Source organism: Pristiophorus japonicus, chromosome 25 (genome assembly GCF_044704955.1).
Source record: "Pristiophorus japonicus isolate sPriJap1 chromosome 25, sPriJap1.hap1, whole genome shotgun sequence".
Lineage (NCBI taxonomy): Eukaryota > Metazoa > Chordata > Chondrichthyes > Pristiophoridae > Pristiophorus > Pristiophorus japonicus.
The window spans coordinates 10,312,041-10,330,371 of NC_092001.1; the positions used below are offsets into that span (position 1 = coordinate 10,312,041).

The window sequence follows — 18,331 nt, forward strand, 5'->3', positions numbered from 1 at the left end:
GTTTGACACTTTACGGTTTGCCAACATTTAAGTGCAGTGTGAGAACAATCACAATGATCATTATTCTTCCATGTACGTTCATGCGCGGCATCACCCTAACAAACCGAGCTGATCACAGCGCGGCTATCAGTCAATTCATTGCCAGTGCGGAAAAATGCATATTTTCAACTTAGCAACGTGCACAATACCGGAATCAGAGAGTGCCTGGATCGTGGGCAATGATAATTAACATGAGCATTAAGATTTTCAATATCATTATACATTACATGAACACATCCGGAGCTCATTGCCCAGAAATGAGGACTGAGTGTGCGGGGCAATTCCTTCCGGGGTTTAAGTTTTCTTTCAAAAAGGTGTGAGAAAGTTTTGCTTCGTTTTCTGTCGGGAAGAAATAGCTCAGTTGGGAGAGCGTTAGACTGAAGATTTAAAGGTCCCTGGTTCAATCCCGGGTTTCGGCAATATCTGGTGATTTTGCGTTTTCTTCATTTTAAGGGGAGAAGCTGGTTTGATATCGAGACAGTGCTTGAGGGAAGAGCTGTTCAGCGGTTGCGTGATACTAATTTTCGACATGATTTTTTTTAGATTCGGCGCTCTTTTTCTGTTACTTTCTATTTATACTCTGCCCAGTTTTGTATATGAAGAGTGAACAATGTTTAAGCGATGCGATGTGTTCAATTCTTATGCAGTAACTCTATCACCCAGTGTGTGCCGGATACAAAATCATCTAGGCTGGGCTTTCACGCAGCCCTGGGGCATTTTGTTGCCGGTTAAATCGGTCGTTTAGGGCGTGGTATTAATAAAGCCAAGAGCGCGGGCCCGATCCCCATATGGGCCATCCCAATTTTTCATACTTTTTATTCGGTTTTTAGTAACTTTTACAATCAAATCTTCATAACGAAACAAATCCACACGGAATCCCAAGGGATGGGAATTATTTGGAATAACAGCCATTGCTTCTTTGCCGACGGTGTGCAGAGCACAACTTTCTGTTTATACGTGTTTCTTGCTTTGCTGATAACCCCTGAACTGGAGACCTGTTTCCGTCAATGGTTATAAGCAGAACAGGCAGACAGAACGGTTCTGTCGCCTGGAGTTGGGCAAAAGGCTGAAGTTCAGGACAAAAGCACAAAATGAAATGTTCACACGGTACCGAGAGTGAAAATTCCCGGAAAAAGGAGAGAATGAAATGGATTTCAGTGGAAGCCTAGCCGCACTTAACGCTGCGATTGCGCGGACATGTCTTTGGTGTTCTCCACAACAACTGCCATTTGCTGCGAACAGTTTTCCCTGGCGCGAATGTGATGAGAATTTCGAAACAGCAAGGAGGAAAGACTGGGTTGGTCTGCTTGCTGGCACAGACGTTTGCAGCAGCTTCCCTGGTGGTCTAGTGGTTAGGATTCGGCGCTCTCACCGCCGCGGCCCGGGTTCGATTCCCGGTCAGGGAACATTGTATTTGCGGTGCTTCGAAATGCAATGATGTTCCTGAACAAGCTTGCAGCTCACCTCGCTGTTGTCGCCCCAACCATCAGCAGCGTGTCGTGATACAACAGACACTTCTGTTTTAAAATCTGCACTAAATGACAAGATCTCGCTCAACAAGTGGAACTCCAATTGCTGATAGACAACGTAAATTTTGCCAATCATGGCTATCTTTAGTCTTCCAGGTACCTATTTGCGCCACAGCACTCGGGCTTATCATCAATCAATGCATTGCCACTGTGGAAATATTCAGCATTTTAAACTTCGCAACGTGTGCAAGACTGGAATCAGGGAATGCCTGGACCATGGGCACTGATAACTTATCCTTGAGCATTCATTTGGCCTGGGCCCCTTCTATATTGAACATTGGCTCACTGCATATCAATGTTTAGCGTTCACAGGCGATTTCCAAGATCTGAATTTCCCGGCAGAGAATTCATGGAGTTTTTGATCTAACCGAGATTCACCATCACTAACGTTGATTCGCGACTGTTATCTCTCTTCATCATATCAATGCTAAGAACTGAACCTGCTTTAATTTCACCTTGGCTCGGGGTCAGTGCGGCTCAATAGGACTTTGGCCCGTCTCCCTTTCACAACGCATCAGTGCCGAGAACAGAACACGGAATTTTGCTGACATGTTATGTTCTGAAACAGTTATAAACTCTCCAGTATATTTCACTGTGTCTTCAGCACTGTGAGATCTAGCCTGGTGTGCAAACTTTGTGTCTTTATGAACACTTCAGCAGAACATTAAATGAACATATGGAACGACAATTGCTGTTTGACACTTTACGGTTTGCCAACATTTAAGTGCAGTGTGAGAACAATCACAATGATCATTATTCTTCCATGTACGTTCATGCGCGGCATCACCCTAACAAACCGAGCTGATCACAGCGCGGCTATCAGTCAATTCATTGCCAGTGCGGAAAAATGCATATTTTCAACTTAGCAACGTGCACAATACCGGAATCAGAGAGTGCCTGGATCGTGGGCAATGATAAGTTAACATGAGCATTAAGATTTTCAATATCATTATACATTACATGAACACATCCGGAGCTCATTGCCCAGAAATGAGGACTGAGTGTGCGGGGCAATTCCTTCCGGGGTTTAAGTTTTCTTTCAAAAAGGTGTGAGAAAGTTTTGCTTCGTTTTCTGTCGGGAAGAAATAGCTCAGTTGGGAGAGCGTTAGACTGAAGATTTAAAGGTCCCTGGTTCAATCCCGGGTTTCGGCAATATCTGGTGATTTTGCGTTTTCTTCATTTTAAGGGGAGAAGCTGGTTTGATATCGAGACAGTGCTTGAGGGAAGAGCTGTTCAGCGGTTGCGTGATACTAATTTTCGACATGATTTTTTTTAGATTCGGCGCTCTTTTTCTGTTACTTTCTATTTATACTCTGCCCAGTTTTGTATATGAAGAGTGAACAATGTTTAAGCGATGCGATGTGTTCAATTCTTATGCAGTAACTCTATCACCCAGTGTGTGCCGGATACAAAATCATCTAGGCTGGGCTTTCACGCAGCCCTGGGGCATTTTGTTGCCGGTTAAATCGGTCGTTTAGGGCGTGGTATTAATAAAGCCAAGAGCGCGGGCCCGATCCCCATATGGGCCATCCCAATTTTTCATACTTTTTATTCGGTTTTTAGTAACTTTTACAATCAAATCTTCATAACGAAACAAATCCACACGGAATCCCAAGGGATGGGAATTATTTGGAATAACAGCCATTGCTTCTTTGCCGACGGTGTGCAGAGCACAACTTTCTGTTTATACGTGTTTCTTGCTTTGCTGATAACCCCTGAACTGGAGACCTGTTTCCGTCAATGGTTATAAGCAGAACAGGCAGACAGAACGGTTCTGTCGCCTGGAGTTGGGCAAAAGGCTGAAGTTCAGGACAAAAGCACAAAATGAAATGTTCACACGGTACCGAGAGTGAAAATTCCCGGAAAAAGGAGAGAATGAAATGGATTTCAGTGGAAGCCTAGCCGCACTTAACGCTGCGATTGCGCGGACATGTCTTTGGTGTTCTCCACAACAACTGCCATTTGCTGCGAACAGTTTTCCCTGGCGCGAATGTGATGAGAATTTCGAAACAGCAAGGAGGAAAGACTGGGTTGGTCTGCTTGCTGGCACAGACGTTTGCAGCAGCTTCCCTGGTGGTCTAGTGGTTAGGATTCGGCGCTCTCACCGCCGCGGCCCGGGTTCGATTCCCGGTCAGGGAACATTGTATTTGCGGTGCTTCGAAATGCAATGATGTTCCTGAACAAGCTTGCAGCTCACCTCGCTGTTGTCGCCCCAACCATCAGCAGCGTGTCGTGATACAACAGACACTTCTGTTTTAAAATCTGCACTAAATGACAAGATCTCGCTCAACAAGTGGAACTCCAATTGCTGATAGACAACGTAAATTTTGCCAATCATGGCTATCTTTAGTCTTCCAGGTACCTATTTGCGCCACAGCACTCGGGCTTATCATCAATCAATGCATTGCCACTGTGGAAATATTCAGCATTTTAAACTTCGCAACGTGTGCAAGACTGGAATCAGGGAATGCCTGGACCATGGGCACTGATAACTTATCCTTGAGCATTCATTTGGCCTGGGCCCCTTCTATATTGAACATTGGCTCACTGCATATCAATGTTTAGCGTTCACAGGCGATTTCCAAGATCTGAATTTCCCGGCAGAGAATTCATGGAGTTTTTGATCTAACCGAGATTCACCATCACTAACGTTGATTCGCGACTGTTATCTCTCTTCATCATATCAATGCTAAGAACTGAACCTGCTTTAATTTCACCTTGGCTCGGGGTCAGTGCGGCTCAATAGGACTTTGGCCCGTCTCCCTTTCACAACGCATCAGTGCCGAGAACAGAACACGGAATTTTGCTGACATGTTATGTTCTGAAACAGTTATAAACTCTCCAGTATATTTCACTGTGTCTTCAGCACTGTGAGATCTAGCCTGGTGTGCAAACTTTGTGTCTTTATGAACACTTCAGCAGAACATTAAATGAACATATGGAACGACAATTGCTGTTTGACACTTTACGGTTTGCCAACATTTAAGTGCAGTGTGAGAACAATCACAATGATCATTATTCTTCCATGTACGTTCATGCGCGGCATCACCCTAACAAACCGAGCTGATCACAGCGCGGCTATCAGTCAATTCATTGCCAGTGCGGAAAAATGCATATTTTCAACTTAGCAACGTGCACAATACCGGAATCAGAGAGTGCCTGGATCGTGGGCAATGATAAGTTAACATGAGCATTAAGATTTTCAATATCATTATACATTACATGAACACATCCGGAGCTCATTGCCCAGAAATGAGGACTGAGTGTGCGGGGCAATTCCTTCCGGGGTTTAAGTTTTCTTTCAAAAAGGTGTGAGAAAGTTTTGCTTCGTTTTCTGTCGGGAAGAAATAGCTCAGTTGGGAGAGCGTTAGACTGAAGATTTAAAGGTCCCTGGTTCACTCCCGGGTTTCGGCAATATCTGGTGATTTTGCGTTTTCTTCATTTTAAGGGGAGAAGCTGGTTTGATATCGAGACAGTGCTTGAGGGAAGAGCTGTTCAGCGGTTGCGTGATACTAATTTTCGACATGATTTTTTTTAGATTCGGCGCTCTTTTTCTGTTACTTTCTATTTATACTCTGCCCAGTTTTGTATATGAAGAGTGAACAATGTTTAAGCGATGCGATGTGTTCAATTCTTATGCAGTAACTCTATCACCCAGTGTGTGCCGGATACAAAATCATCTAGGCTGGGCTTTCACGCAGCCCTGGGGCATTTTGTTGCCGGTTAAATCGGTCGTTTAGGGCGTGGTATTAATAAAGCCAAGAGCGCGGGCCCGATCCCCATATGGGCCATCCCAATTTTTCATACTTTTTATTCGGTTTTTAGTAACTTTTACAATCAAATCTTCATAACGAAACAAATCCACACGGAATCCCAAGGGATGGGAATTATTTGGAATAACAGCCATTGCTTCTTTGCCGACGGTGTGCAGAGCACAACTTTCTGTTTATACGTGTTTCTTGCTTTGCTGATAACCCCTGAACTGGAGACCTGTTTCCGTCAATGGTTATAAGCAGAACAGGCAGACAGAACGGTTCTGTCGCCTGGAGTTGGGCAAAAGGCTGAAGTTCAGGACAAAAGCACAAAATGAAATGTTCACACGGTACCGAGAGTGAAAATTCCCGGAAAAAGGAGAGAATGAAATGGATTTCAGTGGAAGCCTAGCCGCACTTAACGCTGCGATTGCGCGGACATGTCTTTGGTGTTCTCCACAACAACTGCCATTTGCTGCGAACAGTTTTCCCTGGCGCGAATGTGATGAGAATTTCGAAACAGCAAGGAGGAAAGACTGGGTTGGTCTGCTTGCTGGCACAGACGTTTGCAGCAGCTTCCCTGGTGGTCTAGTGGTTAGGATTCGGCGCTCTCACCGCCGCGGCCCGGGTTCGATTCCCGGTCAGGGAACATTGTATTTGCGCTGCTTCGAAATGCAATGATGTTCCTGAACAAGCTTGCAGCTCACCTCGCTGTTGTCGCCCCAACCATCAGCAGCGTGTCGTGATACAACAGACACTTCTGTTTTAAAATCTGCACTAAATGACAAGATCTCGCTCAACAAGTGGAACTCCAATTGCTGATAGACAACGTAAATTTTGCCAATCATGGCTATCTTTAGTCTTCCAGGTACCTATTTGCGCCACAGCACTCGGGCTTATCATCAATCAATGCATTGCCACTGTGGAAATATTCAGCATTTTAAACTTCGCAACGTGTGCAAGACTGGAATCAGGGAATGCCTGGACCATGGGCACTGATAACTTATCCTTGAGCATTCATTTGGCCTGGGCCCCTTCTATATTGAACATTGGCTCACTGCATATCAATGTTTAGCGTTCACAGGCGATTTCCAAGATCTGAATTTCCCGGCAGAGAATTCATGGAGTTTTTGATCTAACCGAGATTCACCATCACTAACGTTGATTCGCGACTGTTATCTCTCTTCATCATATCAATGCTAAGAACTGAACCTGCTTTAATTTCACCTTGGCTCGGGGTCAGTGCGGCTCAATAGGACTTTGGCCCGTCTCCCTTTCACAACGCATCAGTGCCGAGAACAGAACACGGAATTTTGCTGACATGTTATGTTCTGAAACAGTTATAAACTCTCCAGTATATTTCACTGTGTCTTCAGCACTGTGAGATCTAGCCTGGTGTGCAAACTTTGTGTCTTTATGAACACTTCAGCAGAACATTAAATGAACATATGGAACGACAATTGCTGTTTGACACTTTACGGTTTGCCAACATTTAAGTGCAGTGTGAGAACAATCACAATGATCATTATTCTTCCATGTACGTTCATGCGCGGCATCACCCTAACAAACCGAGCTGATCACAGCGCGGCTATCAGTCAATTCATTGCCAGTGCGGAAAAATGCATATTTTCAACTTAGCAACGTGCACAATACCGGAATCAGAGAGTGCCTGGATCGTGGGCAATGATAAGTTAACATGAGCATTAAGATTTTCAATATCATTATACATTACATGAACACATCCGGAGCTCATTGCCCAGAAATGAGGACTGAGTGTGCGGGGCAATTCCTTCCGGGGTTTAAGTTTTCTTTCAAAAAGGTGTGAGAAAGTTTTGCTTCGTTTTCTGTCGGGAAGAAATAGCTCAGTTGGGAGAGCGTTAGACTGAAGATTTAAAGGTCCCTGGTTCACTCCCGGGTTTCGGCAATATCTGGTGATTTTGCGTTTTCTTCATTTTAAGGGGAGAAGCTGGTTTGATATCGAGACAGTGCTTGAGGGAAGAGCTGTTCAGCGGTTGCGTGATACTAATTTTCGACATGATTTTTTTTAGATTCGGCGCTCTTTTTCTGTTACTTTCTATTTATACTCTGCCCAGTTTTGTATATGAAGAGTGAACAATGTTTAAGCGATGCGATGTGTTCAATTCTTATGCAGTAACTCTATCACCCAGTGTGTGCCGGATACAAAATCATCTAGGCTGGGCTTTCACGCAGCCCTGGGGCATTTTGTTGCCGGTTAAATCGGTCGTTTAGGGCGTGGTATTAATAAAGCCAAGAGCGCGGGCCCGATCCCCATATGGGCCATCCCAATTTTTCATACTTTTTATTCGGTTTTTAGTAACTTTTACAATCAAATCTTCATAACGAAACAAATCCACACGGAATCCCAAGGGATGGGAATTATTTGGAATAACAGCCATTGCTTCTTTGCCGACGGTGTGCAGAGCACAACTTTCTGTTTATACGTGTTTCTTGCTTTGCTGATAACCCCTGAACTGGAGACCTGTTTCCGTCAATGGTTATAAGCAGAACAGGCAGACAGAACGGTTCTGTCGCCTGGAGTTGGGCAAAAGGCTGAAGTTCAGGACAAAAGCACAAAATGAAATGTTCACACGGTACCGAGAGTGAAAATTCCCGGAAAAAGGAGAGAATGAAATGGATTTCAGTGGAAGCCTAGCCGCACTTAACGCTGCGATTGCGCGGACATGTCTTTGGTGTTCTCCACAACAACTGCCATTTGCTGCGAACAGTTTTCCCTGGCGCGAATGTGATGAGAATTTCGAAACAGCAAGGAGGAAAGACTGGGTTGGTCTGCTTGCTGGCACAGACGTTTGCAGCAGCTTCCCTGGTGGTCTAGTGGTTAGGATTCGGCGCTCTCACCGCCGCGGCCCGGGTTCGATTCCCGGTCAGGGAACATTGTATTTGCGATGCTTCGAAATGCAATGATGTTCCTGAACAAGCTTGCAGCTCACCTCGCTGTTGTCGCCCCAACCATCAGCAGCGTGTCGTGATACAACAGACACTTCTGTTTTAAAATCTGCACTAAATGACAAGATCTCGCTCAACAAGTGGAACTCCAATTGCTGATAGACAACGTAAATTTTGCCAATCATGGCTATCTTTAGTCTTCCAGGTACCTATTTGCGCCACAGCACTCGGGCTTATCATCAATCAATGCATTGCCACTGTGGAAATATTCAGCATTTTAAACTTCGCAACGTGTGCAAGACTGGAATCAGGGAATGCCTGGACCATGGGCACTGATAACTTATCCTTGAGCATTCATTTGGCCTGGGCCCCTTCTATATTGAACATTGGCTCACTGCATATCAATGTTTAGCGTTCACAGGCGATTTCCAAGATCTGAATTTCCCGGCAGAGAATTCATGGAGTTTTTGATCTAACCGAGATTCACCATCACTAACGTTGATTCGCGACTGTTATCTCTCTTCATCATATCAATGCTAAGAACTGAACCTGCTTTAATTTCACCTTGGCTCGGGGTCAGTGCGGCTCAATAGGACTTTGGCCCGTCTCCCTTTCACAACGCATCAGTGCCGAGAACAGAACACGGAATTTTGCTGACATGTTATGTTCTGAAACAGTTATAAACTCTCCAGTATATTTCACTGTGTCTTCAGCACTGTGAGATCTAGCCTGGTGTGCAAACTTTGTGTCTTTATGAACACTTCAGCAGAACATTAAATGAACATATGGAACGACAATTGCTGTTTGACACTTTACGGTTTGCCAACATTTAAGTGCAGTGTGAGAACAATCACAATGATCATTATTCTTCCATGTACGTTCATGCGCGGCATCACCCTAACAAACCGAGCTGATCACAGCGCGGCTATCAGTCAATTCATTGCCAGTGCGGAAAAATGCATATTTTCAACTTAGCAACGTGCACAATACCGGAATCAGAGAGTGCCTGGATCGTGGGCAATGATAAGTTAACATGAGCATTAAGATTTTCAATATCATTATACATTACATGAACACATCCGGAGCTCATTGCCCAGAAATGAGGACTGAGTGTGCGGGGCAATTCCTTCCGGGGTTTAAGTTTTCTTTCAAAAAGGTGTGAGAAAGTTTTGCTTCGTTTTCTGTCGGGAAGAAATAGCTCAGTTGGGAGAGCGTTAGACTGAAGATTTAAAGGTCCCTGGTTCACTCCCGGGTTTCGGCAATATCTGGTGATTTTGCGTTTTCTTCATTTTAAGGGGAGAAGCTGGTTTGATATCGAGACAGTGCTTGAGGGAAGAGCTGTTCAGCGGTTGCGTGATACTAATTTTCGACATGATTTTTTTTAGATTCGGCGCTCTTTTTCTGTTACTTTCTATTTATACTCTGCCCAGTTTTGTATATGAAGAGTGAACAATGTTTAAGCGATGCGATGTGTTCAATTCTTATGCAGTAACTCTATCACCCAGTGTGTGCCGGATACAAAATCATCTAGGCTGGGCTTTCACGCAGCCCCGGGGCATTTTGTTGCCGGTTAAATCGGTCGTTTAGGGCGTGGTATTAATAAAGCCAAGAGCGCGGGCCCGATCCCCATATGGGCCATCCCAATTTTTCATACTTTTTATTCGGTATTTAGTAACTTTTACAATCAAATCTTCATAACGAAACAAATCCACACGGAATCCCAAGGGATGGGAATTATTTGGAATAACAGCCATTGCTTCTTTGCCGACGGTGTGCAGAGCACAACTTTCTGTTTATACGTGTTTCTTGCTTTGCTGATAACCCCTGAACTGGAGACCTGTTTCCGTCAATGGTTATAAGCAGAACAGGCAGACAGAACGGTTCTGTCGCCTGGAGTTGGGCAAAAGGCTGAAGTTCAGGACAAAAGCACAAAATGAAATGTTCACACGGTACCGAGAGTGAAAATTCCCGGAAAAAGGAGAGAATGAAATGGATTTCAGTGGAAGCCTAGCCGCACTTAACGCTGCGATTGCGCGGACATGTCTTTGGTGTTCTCCACAACAACTGCCATTTGCTGCGAACAGTTTTCCTTGGCGCGAATGTGATGAGAATTTCGAAACAGCAAGGAGGAAAGACTGGGTTGGTCTGCTTGCTGGCACAGACGTTTGCAGCAGCTTCCCTGGTGGTCTAGTGGTTAGGATTCGGCGCTCTCACCGCCGCGGCCCGGGTTCGATTCCCGGTCAGGGAACATTGTATTTGCGATGCTTCGAAATGCAATGATGTTCCTGAACAAGCTTGCAGCTCACCTCGCTGTTGTCGCCCCAACCATCAGCAGCGTGTCGTGATACAACAGACACTTCTGTTTTAAAATCTGCACTAAATGACAAGATCTCGCTCAACAAGTGGAACTCCAATTGCTGATAGACAACGTAAATTTTGCCAATCATGGCTATCTTTAGTCTTCCAGGTACCTATTTGCGCCACAGCACTCGGGCTTATCATCAATCAATGCATTGCCACTGTGGAAATATTCAGCATTTTAAACTTCGCAACGTGTGCAAGACTGGAATCAGGGAATGCCTGGACCATGGGCACTGATAACTTATCCTTGAGCATTCATTTGGCCTGGGCCCCTTCTATATTGAACATTGGCTCACTGCATATCAATGTTTAGCGTTCACAGGCGATTTCCAAGATCTGAATTTCCCGGCAGAGAATTCATGGAGTTTTTGATCTAACCGAGATTCACCATCACTAACGTTGATTCGCGACTGTTATCTCTCTTCATCATATCAATGCTAAGAACTGAACCTGCTTTAATTTCACCTTGGCTCGGGGTCAGTGCGGCTCAATAGGACTTTGGCCCGTCTCCCTTTCACAACGCATCAGTGCCGAGAACAGAACACGGAATTTTGCTGACATGTTATGTTCTGAAACAGTTATAAACTCTCCAGTATATTTCACTGTGTCTTCAGCACTGTGAGATCTAGCCTGGTGTGCAAACTTTGTGTCTTTAAATGAACATATGGAACGACAATTGCTGTTTGACACTTTACGGTTTGCCAACATTTAAGTGCAGTGTGAGAACAATCACAATGATCATTATTCTTCCATGTACGTTCATGCGCGGCATCACCCTAACAAACCGAGCTGATCACAGCCCGGCTATCAGTCAATTCATTGCCAGTGCGGAAAAATGCATATTTTCAACTTAGCAACGTGCACAATACCGGAATCAGAGAGTGCCTGGATATTGGGCAATGATAAGTTAACATGAGCATTAAGATTTTCAATATCATTATACATTACATGAACACATCCGGAGCTCATTGCCCAGAAATGAGGACTGAGTGTGCGGGGCAATTCCTTCCGGGGTTTAAGTTTTCTTTCAAAAAGGTGTGAGAAAGTTTTGCTTCGTTTTCTGTCGGGAAGAAATAGCTCAGTTGGGAGAGCGTTAGACTGAAGATCTAAAGGTCCCTGGTTCAATCCCGGGTTTCGGCAATATCTGGTGATTTTGCGTTTCCTTCATTTTAAGGGGAGAAGCTGGTTTGATATCGAGACAGTGCTTGAGGGAAGAGCTGTTCAGCGGTTGCGTGATACTAATTTTCGACATGATTTTTTTTAGATTCGGCGCTCTTTTTCTGTTACTTTCTATTTATACTCTGCCCAGTTTTGTATATGAAGAGTGAACAATGTTTAAGCGATGCGATGTGTTCAATTCTTATGCAGTAACTCTATCACCCAGTGTGTGCCGGATACAAAATCATCTAGGCTGGGCTTTCACGCAGCCCTGGGGCATTTTGTTGCCGGTTAAATCGGTCGTTTAGGGCGTGGTATTAATAAAGCCAAGAGCGCGGGCCCGATCCCCATATGGGCCATCCCAATTTTTCATACTTTTTATTCGGTTTTTAGTAACTTTTACAATCAAATCTTCATAACGAAACAAATCCACACGGAATCCCAAGGGATGGGAATTATTTGGAATAACAGCCATTGCTTCTTTGCCGACGGTGTGCAGAGCACAACTTTCTGTTTATACGTGTTTCTTGCTTTGCTGATAACCCCTGAACTGGAGACCTGTTTCCGTCAATGGTTATAAGCAGAACAGGCAGACAGAACGGTTCTGTCGCCTGGAGTTGGGCAAAAGGCTGAAGTTCAGGACAAAAGCACAAAATGAAATGTTCACACGGTACCGAGAGTGAAAATTCCCGGAAAAAGGAGAGAATGAAATGGATTTCAGTGGAAGCCTAGCCGGACTTAACGCTGCGATTGCGCGGACATGTCTTTGGTGTTCTCCACAACAACTGCCATTTGCTGCGAACAGTTTTCCCTGGCGCGAATGTGATGAGAACTTCGAAACAGCAAGGAGGAAAGACTGGGTTGGTCTGCTTGCTGGCACAGACCTTTGCAGCAGCTTCCCTGGTGGTCTAGTGGTTAGGATTCGGCGCTCTCACCGCCGCGGCCCGGGTTCGATTCCCGGTCAGGGAACATTGTATTTGCGGTGCTTCGAAATGCAATGATGTTCCTGAACAAGCTTGCAGCTCACCTCGCTGTTGTCGCCCCAACCATCAGCAGCGTGTCGTGATACAACAGACACTTCTGTTTTAAAATCTGCACTAAATGACAAGATCTCGCTCAACAAGTGGAACTCCAATTGCTGATAGACAACGTAAATTTTGCCAATCATGGCTATCTTTAGTCTTCCAGGTACCTATTTGCGCCACAGCACTCGGGCTTATCATCAATCAATGCATTGCCACTGTGGAAATATTCAGCATTTTAAACTTCGCAACGTGTGCAAGACTGGAATCAGGGAATGCCTGGACCATGGGCACTGATAACTTATCCTTGAGCATTCATTTGGCCTGGGCCCCTTCTATATTGAACATTGGCTCACTGCATTCAATGTTTAGCGTTCACAGGCGACTTCCAAGATTTGAATTTCCCGGCAGAGAATTCATGGAGTTTTTGATCTAACCGAGATTCACCATCACTAACGTTGATTCGCGACTGTTATCTCTCTTCATCATATCAATGCTAAGAACTGAACCTGCTTTAATTTCACCTTGGCTCGGGGTCAGTGCGGCTCAATAGGACTTTGGCCCGTCTCCCTTTCACAACGCATCAGTGCCGAGAACAGAACACGGAATTTTGCTGACATGTTATGTTCTGAAACAGTTATAAACTCTCCAGTATATTTCACTGTGTCTTCAGCACTGTGAGATCTAGCCTGGTGTGCAAACTTTGTGTCTTTATGAACACTTCAGCAGAACATTAAATGAATATATGGAACGACAATTGCTGTTTGACACTTTACGGTTTGCCAACATTTAAGTGCAGTGTGAGAACAATCACAATGATCATTATTCTTCCATGTACGTTCATGCGCGGCATCACCCTAACAAACCGAGCTGATCACAGCCCGGCTACCAGTCAATTCATTGCCAGTGCGGAAAAATGCATATTTTCAACTTAGCAACGTGCACAATACCGGAATCAGAGAGTGCCTGGATATTGGGCAATGATAAGTTAACATGAGCATTAAGATTTTCAATATCATTATACATTACATGAACACATCCGGAGCTCATTGCCCAGAAATGAGGACTGAGTGTGCGGGGCAATTCCTTCCGGGGTTTAAGTTTTCTTTCAAAAAGGTGTGAGAAAGTTTTGCTTCGTTTTCTGTCGGGAAGAAATAGCTCAGTTGGGAGAGCGTTAAACTGAAGATTTAAAGGTCCCTGGTTCAATCCCGGGTTTCGGCAATATCTGGTGATTTTGCGTTTTCTTCATTTTAAGGGGAGAAGCTGGTTTGATATCGAGACAGTGCTTGAGGGAAGAGCTGTTCAGCGGTTGCGTGATACTAATTTTCGACATGATTTTTTTTAGATTCGGCGCTCTTTTTCTGTTACTTTCTATTTATACTCTGCCCAGTTTTGTATATGAAGAGTGAACAATGTTTAAGCGATGCGATGTGTTCAATTCTTATGCAGTAACTCTATCACCCAGTGTGTGCCGGATACAAAATCATCTAGGCTGGGCTTTCACGCAGCCCTGGGGCATTTTGTTGCCGGTTAAATCGGTCGTTTAGGGCGTGGTATTAATAAAGCCAAGAGCGCGGGCCCGATCCCCATATGGGCCATCCCAATTTTTCATACTTTTTATTCGGTTTTTAGTAACTTTTACAATCAAATCTTCATAACGAAACAAATCCACACGGAATCCCAAGGGACGGGAATTATTTGGAATAACAGCCATTGCTTCTTTGCCGACGGTGTGCAGAGCACAACTTTCTGTTGATACGTGTTTCTTGCTTTGCTGATAACCCCTGAACTGGAGACCTGTTTCCGTCAATGATTATAAGCAGAACAGGCAGACAGAACGGTTCTGTCGCCTGGAGTTGGGCAAAAGGCTGAAGTTCAGGACAAAAGCACAAAATGAAATGTTCACACGGTACCGAGAGTGAAAATTCCCGGAAAAAGGAGAGAATGAAATGGATTTCAGTGGAAGCCTAGCCGCACTTAACGCTGCGATTGCGCGGACATGTCTTTGGTGTTCTCCACAACAACTGCCATTTGCTGCGAACAGTTTTCCCTGGCGCGAATGTGATGAGAATTTCGAAACAGCAAGGAGGAAAGACTGGGTTGGTCTGCTTGCTGGCACAGACGTTTGCAGCAGCTTCCCTGGTGGTCTAGTGGTTAGGATTCGGCGCTCTCACCGCCGCGGCCCGGGTTCGATTCCCGGTCAGGGAACATTGTATTTGCAGTGCTTCGAAATGCAATGATGTTCCTGAACAAGCTTGCAGCTCAACTCGCTGTTGTCGCCCCAACCATCAGCAGCGTGTCGTGATACAACAGACACTTCTGTTTTAAAATCTGCACTAAATGACAAGATCTCGCTCAACAAGTGGAACTCCAATTGCTGATAGACAACGTAAATTTTGCCAATCATGGCTATCTTTAGTCTTCCAGGTACCTATTTGCGCCACAGCACTCGGGCTTATCATCAATCAATGCATTGCCACTGTGGAAATATTCAGCATTTTAAACTTCGCAACGTGTGCAAGACTGGAATCAGGAAATGCCTGGACCATGGGCACTGATAACTTATCCTTGAGCATTCATTTGGCCTGGGCCCCTTCTATATTGAACATTGGCTCACAGCATATCAATGTTTAGCGTTCACAGGCGATTTCCAAGATCTGAATTTCCCGGCAGAGAATTCATGGAGTTTTTGATCTAACCGAGATTCACCATCACTAACGTTGATTCGCGACTGTTATCTCTCTTCATCATATCAATGCTAAGAACTGAACCTGCTTTAATTTCACCTTGGCTCGGGGTCAGTGCGGCTCAATAGGACTTTGGCCCGTCTCCCTTTCACAACGCATCAGTGCCGAGAACAGAACAGGGAGTTTTGCTGACATGTTATGTTCTGAAAGAGTTATAAACTCACCAGTATATTTCACTGTGTCTTCAGCACTGTGAGATCTAGCCTGGTGTGCAATCTTTGTGTCTTTATGAACACTTCAGCAGAACATTAAATGAACATATGGAACGACAATTGCTGTTTGACACTTTACGGTTTGCCAACATTTAAGTGCAGTGTGAGAACAATCACAATGATCATTATTCTTCCATGTACGTTCATGCGCGGCATCACCCTAACAAACCGAGCTGATCACAGCCCGGCTATCAGTCAATTCATTGCCAGTGCGGAAAAATGCAAATTTCCAACTTAGCAACGTGCACAATACCGGAATCAGAGAGTGCCTGGATCATGGGCAATGATAAGTTAACATGAGCATTAAGATTTTCAATATCATTATACATTACATGAACACATCCGGAGCTCATTGCCCAGAAATGAGGACTGAGTGTGCGGGGCAATTCCTTCCGGGGTTTAAGTTTTCTTTCAAAAAGGTGTGAGAAAGTTTTGCTTCGTTTTCTGTCGGGAAGAAATAGCTCAGTTGGGAGAGCGTTAGACTGAAGATCTAAAGGTCCCTGGTTCAATCCCGGGTTTCGGCAATATCTGGTGATTTTGCGTTTCCTTCATTTTAAGGGGAGAAGCTGGTTTGATATCGAGACAGTGCTTGAGGGAAGAGCTGTTCAGCGGTTGCGTGATACTAATTTTCGACATGATTTTTTTTAGATTCGGCGCTCTTTTTCTGTTACTTTCTATTTATACTCTGCCCAGTTTTGTATATGAAGAGTGAACAATGTTTAAGCGATGCGATGTGTTCAATTCTTATGCAGTAACTCTATCACCCAGTGTGTGCCGGATACAAAATCATCTAGGCTGGGCTTTCACGCAGCCCTGGGGCATTTTGTTGCCGGTTAAATCGGTCGTTTAGGGCGTGGTATTAATAAAGCCAAGAGCGCGGGCCCGATCCCCATATGGGCCATCCCAATTTTTCATACTTTTTATTCGGTTTTTAGTAACTTTTACAATCAAATCTTCATAACGAAACAAATCCACACGGAATCCCAAGGGATGGGAATTATTTGGAATAACTGCCATTGCTTCTTTGCCGACGGTGTGCAGGGCACAACTTTCTGTTTATACGTGTTTCTTGCTTTGCTGATAACCCCTGAACTGGAGACCTGTTTCTGTCAATGGTTATAAGCAGAACAGGCAGACAGAACGGTTCTGTCGCCTGGAGTTGGGCAAAAGGCTGAAGTTCAGGACAAAAGCACAAAATGAAATGTTCACACGGTACCGAGAGTGAAAATTCCCGGAAAAAGGAGAGAATGAAATGGATTTCAGTGGAAGCCTAGCCGCACTTAACGCTGCGATTGCGCGGACATGTCTTTGGTGTTCTCCACAACAACTACCATTTGCTGCGAACAGTTTTCCCTGGCGCGAATGTGATGAGAATTTCGAAACAGCAAGGAGGAAAGACTGGGTTGGTCTGCTTGCTGGCACAGACGTTTGCAGCAGCTTCCCTGGTGGTCTAGTGGTTAGGATTCGGCGCTCTCACCGCCGCGGCCCGGGTTCGATTCCCGGTCAGGGAACATTGTATTTGCGGTGCTTCGAAATGCAATGATGTTCCTGAACAAGCTTGCAGCTCACCTCGCTGTTGTCGCCCCAACCATCAGCAGCGTGTCGTGATACAACAGACACTTCTGTTTTAAAATCTGCACTAAATGACAAGAGCTCGCTCAACAAGTGGAACTCCAATTGCTGATAGACAACGTAAATTTTGCCAATCATGGCTATCTTTAGTCTTCCAGGTACCTATTTGCGCCACAGCACTCGGGCTTATCATCAATCAATGCATTGCCACTGTGGAAATATTCAGCATTTTAAACTTCGCAACGTGTCCAAGACTGGAATCAGGGAATGCCTGGACCATGGGCACTGATAACTTATCCTTGAGCATTCATTTGGCCTGGGCCCCTTCTATATTGAACATTGGCTCACTGCATATCAATGTTTAGCGTTCACAGGCGATTACCAAGATCTGAATTTCCCGGCAGAGAATTCATGGAGTTTTTGATCTAACCGAGATTCACCATCACTAACGTTGATTCGCGACTATTATCTCTCTTCATCATATCAATGCTAAGATCTGAACCTGCTTTAATTTCACCTTGGCTCGGGGTCAGTGCGGCTCAATAGGACTTTGGCCCGTCTCCCTTTCACAACGCATCAGTGCCGAGAACAGAACAGGGAATTTTGCTGACATGTTATGTTCTGAAACAGTTATAAACTCTCCAGTATATTTCACTGTGTCTTCAGCACTGTGAGATCTAGCCTGGTGTGCAATCTTTGTGTCTTTATGAACACTTCAGCAGAACATTAAATGAACATATGGAACGACAATTGCTGTTTGACACTTTACGGTTTGCCAACATTTAAGTGCAGTGTGAGAAAAATCACAATGATCATTATTCTTCCATGTACGTTCATGCGCGGCATCACCCTAACAAACCGAGCTGATCACAGCCCGGCTATCAGTCAATTCATTGCCAGTGCGGAAAAATGCAAATTTCCAACTTAGCAACGTGCACAATACCGGAATCAGAGAGTGCCTGGATCGTGGGCAATGATAAGTTAACATGAGCATTAAGATTTTCAATATCATTA

The 18,331-nt window shown here is 44.7% G+C and overlaps 16 non-coding genes across 16 annotated transcripts; all 16 read left to right on the plus strand.

Moving 5' to 3' along the window:
- The first annotated feature begins 380 nt into the window (after nucleotides 1-380).
- Nucleotides 381-458, plus strand: trnaf-gaa (transfer RNA phenylalanine (anticodon GAA)). The gene has a single exon. It is a non-coding gene; the product is annotated as a tRNA-Phe (tRNA).
- A 915-nt stretch (nucleotides 459-1,373) lies between these two features.
- Nucleotides 1,374-1,445, plus strand: trnae-cuc (transfer RNA glutamic acid (anticodon CUC)). The gene has a single exon. It is a non-coding gene; the product is annotated as a tRNA-Glu (tRNA).
- A 1,197-nt stretch (nucleotides 1,446-2,642) lies between these two features.
- On the plus strand, nucleotides 2,643-2,720 carry trnaf-gaa (transfer RNA phenylalanine (anticodon GAA)). The gene has a single exon. It is a non-coding gene; the product is annotated as a tRNA-Phe (tRNA).
- A 915-nt stretch (nucleotides 2,721-3,635) lies between these two features.
- On the plus strand, nucleotides 3,636-3,707 carry trnae-cuc (transfer RNA glutamic acid (anticodon CUC)). The gene has a single exon. It is a non-coding gene; the product is annotated as a tRNA-Glu (tRNA).
- Nucleotides 3,708-4,904: 1,197 nt separating this feature from the next.
- Nucleotides 4,905-4,982, plus strand: trnaf-gaa (transfer RNA phenylalanine (anticodon GAA)). Its single transcript has one exon. It is a non-coding gene; the product is annotated as a tRNA-Phe (tRNA).
- A 915-nt stretch (nucleotides 4,983-5,897) lies between these two features.
- trnae-cuc (transfer RNA glutamic acid (anticodon CUC)) lies at nucleotides 5,898-5,969 on the plus strand. Its single transcript has one exon. It is a non-coding gene; the product is annotated as a tRNA-Glu (tRNA).
- A 1,197-nt stretch (nucleotides 5,970-7,166) lies between these two features.
- On the plus strand, nucleotides 7,167-7,244 carry trnaf-gaa (transfer RNA phenylalanine (anticodon GAA)). The gene has a single exon. It is a non-coding gene; the product is annotated as a tRNA-Phe (tRNA).
- Nucleotides 7,245-8,159: 915 nt separating this feature from the next.
- Nucleotides 8,160-8,231, plus strand: trnae-cuc (transfer RNA glutamic acid (anticodon CUC)). The gene has a single exon. It is a non-coding gene; the product is annotated as a tRNA-Glu (tRNA).
- A 1,197-nt stretch (nucleotides 8,232-9,428) lies between these two features.
- Nucleotides 9,429-9,506, plus strand: trnaf-gaa (transfer RNA phenylalanine (anticodon GAA)). The gene has a single exon. It is a non-coding gene; the product is annotated as a tRNA-Phe (tRNA).
- A 915-nt stretch (nucleotides 9,507-10,421) lies between these two features.
- trnae-cuc (transfer RNA glutamic acid (anticodon CUC)) lies at nucleotides 10,422-10,493 on the plus strand. The gene has a single exon. It is a non-coding gene; the product is annotated as a tRNA-Glu (tRNA).
- A 1,175-nt stretch (nucleotides 10,494-11,668) lies between these two features.
- trnaf-gaa (transfer RNA phenylalanine (anticodon GAA)) lies at nucleotides 11,669-11,746 on the plus strand. Its single transcript has one exon. It is a non-coding gene; the product is annotated as a tRNA-Phe (tRNA).
- A 915-nt stretch (nucleotides 11,747-12,661) lies between these two features.
- Nucleotides 12,662-12,733, plus strand: trnae-cuc (transfer RNA glutamic acid (anticodon CUC)). The gene has a single exon. It is a non-coding gene; the product is annotated as a tRNA-Glu (tRNA).
- A 1,196-nt stretch (nucleotides 12,734-13,929) lies between these two features.
- On the plus strand, nucleotides 13,930-14,007 carry trnaf-gaa (transfer RNA phenylalanine (anticodon GAA)). The gene has a single exon. It is a non-coding gene; the product is annotated as a tRNA-Phe (tRNA).
- Nucleotides 14,008-14,922: 915 nt separating this feature from the next.
- Nucleotides 14,923-14,994, plus strand: trnae-cuc (transfer RNA glutamic acid (anticodon CUC)). The gene has a single exon. It is a non-coding gene; the product is annotated as a tRNA-Glu (tRNA).
- Nucleotides 14,995-16,191: 1,197 nt separating this feature from the next.
- On the plus strand, nucleotides 16,192-16,269 carry trnaf-gaa (transfer RNA phenylalanine (anticodon GAA)). Its single transcript has one exon. It is a non-coding gene; the product is annotated as a tRNA-Phe (tRNA).
- Nucleotides 16,270-17,184: 915 nt separating this feature from the next.
- trnae-cuc (transfer RNA glutamic acid (anticodon CUC)) lies at nucleotides 17,185-17,256 on the plus strand. Its single transcript has one exon. It is a non-coding gene; the product is annotated as a tRNA-Glu (tRNA).
- The last annotated feature ends 1,075 nt before the right edge of the window (nucleotides 17,257-18,331 follow it).